Source organism: Phodopus roborovskii, unplaced genomic scaffold (genome assembly GCF_943737965.1).
Source record: "Phodopus roborovskii unplaced genomic scaffold, PHOROB, whole genome shotgun sequence".
Classification (NCBI taxonomy): Eukaryota; Metazoa; Chordata; class Mammalia; order Rodentia; family Cricetidae; genus Phodopus; species Phodopus roborovskii.
In genome coordinates, this window is record NW_026126689.1 from 9,204,128 (window position 1) to 9,212,377 (window position 8,250).

The following is an 8,250-nucleotide window of genomic DNA, read 5'->3' on the forward strand; positions in this document are numbered from 1 at the left end:
GTTTGATTCTCAGCACCACAATAAGTAAATCATCACCATCATAATTCTTGTCCCTTTGGACCATAGTGATGCTCTATTTTTTATTACCTGTGTTTATCATCTAATAGGCACAGCAATTTAGGGATTGATAACAAAACTTCAAAGTACATTCATGGATTTTAAACTCATGAGAATTGCTTCTTTAAATGCATTGCTTGATGCATGGTGGGCAGTTTTTGCATGCAATTAAAGACATCAAGGAATGTCAAGGTGTCTAGCACATCATAGAAACTCCAGAGCTGGGAGAAAGAGTTGAGGAGAAGAGAGGCAGTTTTGTAAAGATCTACCTAGCTCAAATTACCAGATAAAAGCTGCTAGCTGACTTTCCAAAGAGGCAGTCTAAATTTCAGTGTTATTTATTTTATCTAAAAATCCTGTAAGTATAACCAAAGAAGCAATGTCCATGAGTTTAAGGGTGTGTTTAAACACATTTCATTGCCTCACAACTACACTTAATTTAGTTAAATGGCACTAACACCTAGTTTCTATGCCTGGCAAGTTGATTTGTGTGCATGGGCAAGCAATGTAAACATGCCAGATTTTCCAGCTGCCCTCTGGTGCTCTCAAAAGACTTTAAGAAACAAGCTGATTTTAGAAATGCCAATGTATCGAGACCTGCATCTTGTAATTAAGTAAATATGTAGAATTATTTTGCTGAGGTGTAGTAAATAATAGACCTTCATTTAATGATCATGATCATTTCAAACACATGGCTAAAAGCACTGTCTACCCTTCCAAGAGACCCATGTTCAATTCCCAGCACCCACATGGTGATTCAAAACTGTCTGTAACTCCAGTTCCAGGAGTTCTGATATCCTCTTCTGGCCTCCTCAGGCACTAGGCATGCAAGTGGTGTACAGACAAACATGCAGACAGAATACAAATAAACATAAAATGAATCTTTAATAAATAGATAAAACACATGGTTCATTTGTGCATTTTATAAATGAAGAAACCAAGATCTTAAGATGAAGTATCCTCCCCGGTTATGGTAGAACTGAGCCCAGCCTAAATGACACTAGTCATGTCTATATAATCAGGGTCCCCAAATATGCCTCAATTAGTTGTATTATAGACAGCAACAATCACTCAGAAAGATTAATAAGATTAACTTATATTACTAGTATTTTCTTTACTTACTTTTTTGCTGCTATTAACTGAGCTAGTTATTGCTGGTTTTCGAAGAAATATGTGCAAGGCTACTATCTTAGACACTGCTCTATTGCTGTGAAGAGACACCATGACCAAAGCAACTCTTACAAAGAAATGCATTTAATTGGGCCTGCTTTACCGTTTCGGAGGTTTAATACATTATCATCATGGTGTGAGGAAGCGTGGTGGCGTGCAGGCAGACATGGTGCTGGAGAAGTAGTTGAGAGTTCTCCATCTGAATCCACAGGCAGCAGGAAGAGAGAGACTCTGGATCTGGCTTGAGAATTTGAAACCTCAAAGCCCACCCCCAATGACACACTTCCTCCACCAAGGCCATGGCTCCTAAGGGTACCACTCACTGGTGACCCAAGCATTCAAATCTATGAGCCTATGCGGACCATTCTTACTCAAACCACCACAGCCACTAACGTAACCATTGTACAAGTTGACAACATTTCTGACAAAATTTAGATGGACAGTGTCCTGATGTACTTAAAGTTTTGAATCTCTAAGTGCCTTCAACCATTTCAAAGAGGTATGTTAATAAGAAGAAAAACATCTGACAGAGAGCTGATTTCTGAAATATACAAAGAACTCAAGAAGCTAGTTACCAAAACACCAAATAATCCCATTAAAAAGTGTGGTACAGAACTGAATAGAGAATTCTCAATTAAGGAATCCAAAATGGCTGAAAGACATTTAAGAAAGTGTTCAACATCCTTAGCCATCAGGGTAATGCAAATCAAAACAACTCTGACATACCTACCATTTTACTCCTGTCAGAATAGCTAAAATTAAAAAACACCAATGACAGTTTATGCTGGAGAGGGTGTAGAGAAAGGGGAACACTCCTCCACTGCTGGTGGGAGTGCAAAGTCATACAGCCAGTTTGGAAATCAGTATGGTGGTTCCTCAGGAAAATGGGAATCAGTCTACAACAAGATCCAGTAATTCTACTCTTAAGTATATACCCAAAAGATGCACATTCATGCAACAAAGACATCTGTTCAACTATGTTCATACCAGCATTATTTGTAATAGCCAGAACCTGGAAGCAATCTAAATGTTCCTCAACTGAAGGAAGAATGGATAAAGAAAATGTGGTACATTTACATAATGGAGTACTACTCAGTGGAAAAAAAACAATGGAATCTTGAAATTGGAAGACAAATGGATGCAACTAGAAGAAACCATCCTGAGTGAGGTAACCCAGTCACAAAAAGACAAACATGGTATGTGTTCACTCATATATGGATTTTAGACATAGAGCAAAGGATCACCAGCCTACAATCCTCACAGCCAGAAAAGCTAGGAAACAAGAACAGTCCTAAGAGAGACATACATGGCCCCCTGAAGAAGGAAAAGGGGACAAGATCTCCCAAGCAAATTGGGAGCATGGGAGAGGGGAGAGGGAGTTAGGGGGAAGAGGCGGGGAGAGGTGGGTAGATAGAGCAAGAAGATTGGGTCAGGGAAAGAATAGAGGAGAGGAAGGAAAGAGATACCATAATAGATGGAGCCATTATAGGTTTAATGAGAAATCTGGCGCTAGGGAAATGTACAGAGATCTACAAGGATGACCCCAACTAACAATCTAAACAATAGAGGAGAGGCTACCTTAAATGCCCTTCCCCTATAATGAGATTGATGACTACCTTATATGCCATCCTAGAGCCTTCATCCAGAAGCTGATGGAAACAGAAGCAGACACCCACAGATAAACACTGAGCCGAACTCCTGGAATCCAGTTGCAGACAGGGAGGAGTGATGAGCAAAGTGGTCAAGACCAGGCTACAGAAACTGCTGACCTTCTGAACAAAGGGAAGCTCATGAACCCTGGACTGACAGCTGGGAAACCAGCATTGGACAGACCCAGACCCCTTGAACATGGGTCTCAGTTAGGAGGCCTGAGCAGTCTATGGGACCTCTGGTAGTGGATCAGTATTTATCCCTAGTGTACAAATGGCTATTATTAACTTGACTACATCTAGAATTCATTAAAATCCATAAATGGGAGGCACAACTGTGAAGGGTTTTTGCTTAATTTGAAGGAAGAAGATCCACTTCTATTCCAGATATTTGAGGTAGGAAGATGAGCTTTTACTGCAGACCTTAACGCAGGAAGCTACACCTCCTGCTGGAAGCCTAAATAAGAAGAAGGAAGAAAAGCTTCTGCTCCCTGCCTGCTTACTAGCAAGTCCATTCCTCCACTGGCATCAGAGCCTGCTTCTCTGAGATCCCAGCACAGACTGAAGATCAGCTAACACATCCAGTCTCTTGGACTGAGCAACCACTGGATTCTTGGACTTTCTGTTCACAGTCAGCCACTATCATTCTAATAAATCCCCTTTCTACATATATAGAGATTTATTCCATAAGTTCTGTTACTCCAGAGCACTCTGACTAGCACAGCCACAAAGGTAAGACTATGCCACCCTAAAATAAAGGCAATGCACAAAGAGCTCCAAGAAGGTCACACTGATCTTCCCTCATGTTTCTTGAAAGACAGCATGTTCTTATCACTTAAGGGTGGGTCTGGAGGCGAGGGCCTACCCTGTCATCTAAAACAGGCTGGGCCCCTTGCCCTCCTCACATTTCCACACTTGACTGCTCTTAGCATGTAAGTAACTGGCTCCGCTTCTCCGGGTCTTCATTTCCTTATGAGAACAACATCTGAAATTAGAACTAAATAAATATGTATATTTTCCTCCTGGTAAGCTCTCCTGTATTCATTTAATTCTTGGGACCAGCGGGGAACTCTAAGAGGATGGAGGTGGGACTCTGCCTCCCCACACTAGCTGTCACGGTGGGTAGGTAGAAGATGGCATAGAGCCAGGCAGCACCAGCTACTCCCTACTGTGGTCCAGAGTTGTCCCTTTGTACAGAGAACAAACTTCTTGCCTGTTGAGTAACAGTAAATTAATAAGGCTCCCAATTAATGCTCTGATCCCAGCAGGAAGACCATTTGGACTCTGGTGTGGCAATTCATCCAGGGCACCAGGAGGCTCGTAGCATTTGGTCCCTTGATGCTGGGAACCCGCCCTAAAAGCCTCATTGACTTTCCAAAGACTGTGGTTGTGTTTTTCTCTAATAGATTATTTAATGAACTGAAGAAGAAACCCATTATTATTGTTCAGAGAACTAAACAGAAGACATGAAAGGCCCTGTGTGTGGGTTTAAATGTGTTCGCCTTGTTTCTCATTTCCTTCAATTACTTTCAGATCCAAGATTGTTCTGATCTCCAATTTCCCCAACTTTATGGTTTCATCTGCATGGACTTAATTTTCTTCCCCTGGTGCTGGCCACGCCCATCTGTGTGACTTCTCTTAAAAGTCAGCAGCCTCTCATTGATTTACCCTTCCTTCTTTCATTTCTGTTGTTTGTCCATTTGTATCACAAACATTTATTGAGCCCTTACTATATACCAAGTCCTGGTAAGTATGTTTGTGTTAGTTATTAGCTCACAGGGAACACTGAAATCACTTCATACAGACACTATTTTTATTTAAGGACAAACGGAAAATCAGCGCTATTCTCGGAACTCCACTCAGTTGCTCAGTTCGCCTTGGGACATCTTACTGCCCCTCCTCTGTGCCATCATCCCTGCTGTTCCTGGGGAGCATCAACAGTGGGAGGGCTGTGGATTTGGACATTGGTCAAAAATGTGGTCCACATTCTCTACCAGCTATTGGGTGTGGGTTTAAAGCAAACTTTGTAAGTTCTCTGCGTCTGCATTTGGTTATTGACTAAGTGGGACAACCATGCTCCTCTCAGAGTTGTTCAAAGGATCAGATTGGCACATACATTGGCCGTCAATAAATGCAAATTCTCCTACGAATACCACCTTTTTAATACATACTTTATATGTAGGGATGTATTGTCTGAATGCATTGGATCCTCTGGAACTGGAATGACTGATAGTTGTAAATTACAGTGTGGGTATAGGGGAACTGAACCCAGGTCCTCTGCAAAAACAAGTGTTCTTTTTTTTCTTACATTTTTTTATATTTATATTACAAACAGTCTTGTTTTTAATGTCAATCACGTTCCCTCTCCCTCCCCTCCTCCCCTCCTCCCCTGTCCCCACTGACCTCCTATCTCATCCCCTTTGTGCTCCCCAGAGAAGGTGAGACCTCCCATGGGGGAATCTTCAAAGTCTGTCATATCATCTGGAGCATGGCCTAGGTCCTCCCCATGTGTCTAGGCTGAGAGAGTGTCCCTCTATGTGGAATGGGCTCTCAAAGTCCATTAGTATACTACAAATAAATACTGATCCACTACCAGAGGCCCCATAGACTGCCCAGGCCTCCTAACTGAGACTCATGTTCAAGGTCAGTCCTATGCTGGTTTCCCAGCTGTCAGTCCAGGATCCATTAGCTCTGCCTTGTACAGGTCAGCAGTTTCTGTGGGTTTCTGCAGCCTGGCCTTGACCCCTTTGCTCATCACTGCTCCCTGTCTGCAACTGGATTCCAGGAGTTCAGCTCAGTGTTTATCTGTGGGTGTCTGCTTCTGCTTCCATCAGCTTCTAGGATGGCATATAAAGTAGTCATCAATCTTATTATAGGGGAAGGGCTACCTTGGTAGCATCTCCATTGTTGCTTAGATTCTTAGTTGTTGTCTGGACATTTTTCCCTAGTGCCAGATTTCTCTTTAGACTTATAATGGCTCCCTCTATTATGGTACCTTATTTCTTGCTCTCCTGTATTCCCCCCTCCTTCAACCTTCCTGCTCCCTCATGTCTGCCTCTCCCCTTCTCTTTCTCTTAATTCCCTCTCCCTTCCCCCATGCTCCCAATTTGCACAGGAGATCTCGTCTCTTTCCCCTTCTCTCAGGGACCATGTATGTCTCTTCAAGAGTCCTCTTTGCTTCCTAGCTTTCCTGATGGTGTGGATTGTAGGCTGGTAATCCTTTGCTCTGTGTCTTATATCCATTTTGTCCTTTTGTGATTGGGTTAACTCACTCAGGTCATTTTTTTCTAATTCCATCCATTTGCCTGTGAATTTCAAGATTTCATTGGTTTTTTGTTTGTTTGTTTGTTTTTGTTTTGTTTTTTCAATGAGTAGTACTCCATTGTGTAAATGTACCACATTTTCTCCATCCATTCTTCAGTTGAGGGGTAACTAGGTGGCTTCCAGGTTCTGGCTATTACAAATAATGCTGCTATGAACATAGTTGAACAGATGTCCTAAACAAGTGTTCTTAACTCATCCCTTTTTCATTCACATATTTTTAATTATAATCCATCGCATATCTACGCCATGCATATCGACTCTTTACCAATTCATAGCAGACACTATGCTTGATTCTAAGGACACATGGGAAGCAAATATCACAGGGAGCACATCCCCTTAAGCTTATGCAGTATTGACAAAATAAATACAAAGAGAGTAAGTGGTTTTCCTGTTTTTAAAATGAGACTCATAGTGGTAGCTCAGAAATAGGCAGAATTTAAAAAAGGGTAGACTTGATGTGAATGAATTAAGATTTGCATGAAGGCTATTTCTGTCAATCTGTGAACACAGGGTGGTTTTAGGGGGGGTGCTGATAGAAGTATATCCTACACACAGAGAGAGCCATTCCTTCCTTGGAGACCTGATTGCCTTCTTCTGCTGGCCTGAAGGGTGTGCCTGCCACATACCTTCCTCCTGGCACTGCTCCTGGGCCCTTCTTCCGAACTGACTCCCTGTAAGGTGCCTAACTCCCTGCTAGGGAAGCTCTCCTTTGTGTTTCTGGATGGTAAGACTCCTAAGCTAGCTTCCTCCACACCACACTATATTCTCTCCTTTCCTACTCTAATTGCTTCTGTATTGAACCATCTTGGTTTTTGTCTTATTGGCATCAGATTTTCCAGTCTGCAAGCATATTAATTTGTGCCATGAATATACAATACATGCACTGTGCTTTCAAATCCAAATATCCTTCATTCATGCTCTCATTGAAATATGGCAACAACCCTGAGATGTACGTATTATTACTCCTAATGCTTTGAAGAGAAAAAAAAAGGCAAAGACTAATATACAGGGGATGTTTTCAACTGCAGATGCTCTTCCTACCATCCAGAGATCAAAGAATCATCATACCCTGAAAAAAAAAAAACTCACAAATTTAATAGAATACAAAGAGAATCTTTGGGACTGGAGAGATGGCTCAGTAGTTAAGAGCACTAGTTACTACTCACATGTCAGCTAACAATCAGCTGTAACTCCAGTTCCAGGAGAACTGATGCCCTCTTCTACCTTCCATGGGCTTTACACACATGTCATAGACAAGCATACAGGCAAAAGCACTCAGGCACATAAAATAAAAATAAGCCAACTTTTTCAGTTAAAAATAAAAACAATCTCTTCAGTGGTACATGTATTAGACTTGGTTTTTCAGTCTTAAGTACTGGGGAAAATTCTAATCTATGGGAAACAGTTGAATCTAAAATTTTAAAGAACTGGTTTCTCAACTGATTTCTTTTATTTCCAGGACTTTAGTCATCTATTTTTTTCAAGTATGGGTAGACCAGATAACTTGTCAACAGTAATAGAGCCCCATTATTACCATATCCATCAATTCTTTGTACCTTCTTAAAAATCTACTTGCTGAGAAAGCCTTTTTTGCCAGTGTCAGCACTGTACATTTAATACAGCATTAGAAGAGAGCTGTAGCCTGGTCCCACTCATATATCGTTAGCAAAATTACTAGCAAAGATGCAGTTCTCAATTATAAGCACAAAAATAGCACTATGTTTTCTCATAGAGAAAATCCATCCATTTCAACACCTATTCTCTCCCATTCATATGTCTCAACAGAGTGAATCGTCATTAAAAAACTCCACAAGTCCTCCCCCCAATCATAAGCTGACACTTTTCTTGCACATCTTCAACCTGTGCCTCACATCATAAAAGTAATTGCGAGCAACTGTAAAGAAGTTTTATTTTAATTTTATTTATGTTTATTTCATGCTGAATTTATTTCCATATTCTAGGTCTGTTTTTCCAGTTTCCTCCAGGTTATCTTTTTCTTCTGTGTAAAACTTGTGCTTCTGGATTGGGAGTAATTTGTTCCTTTTCAATA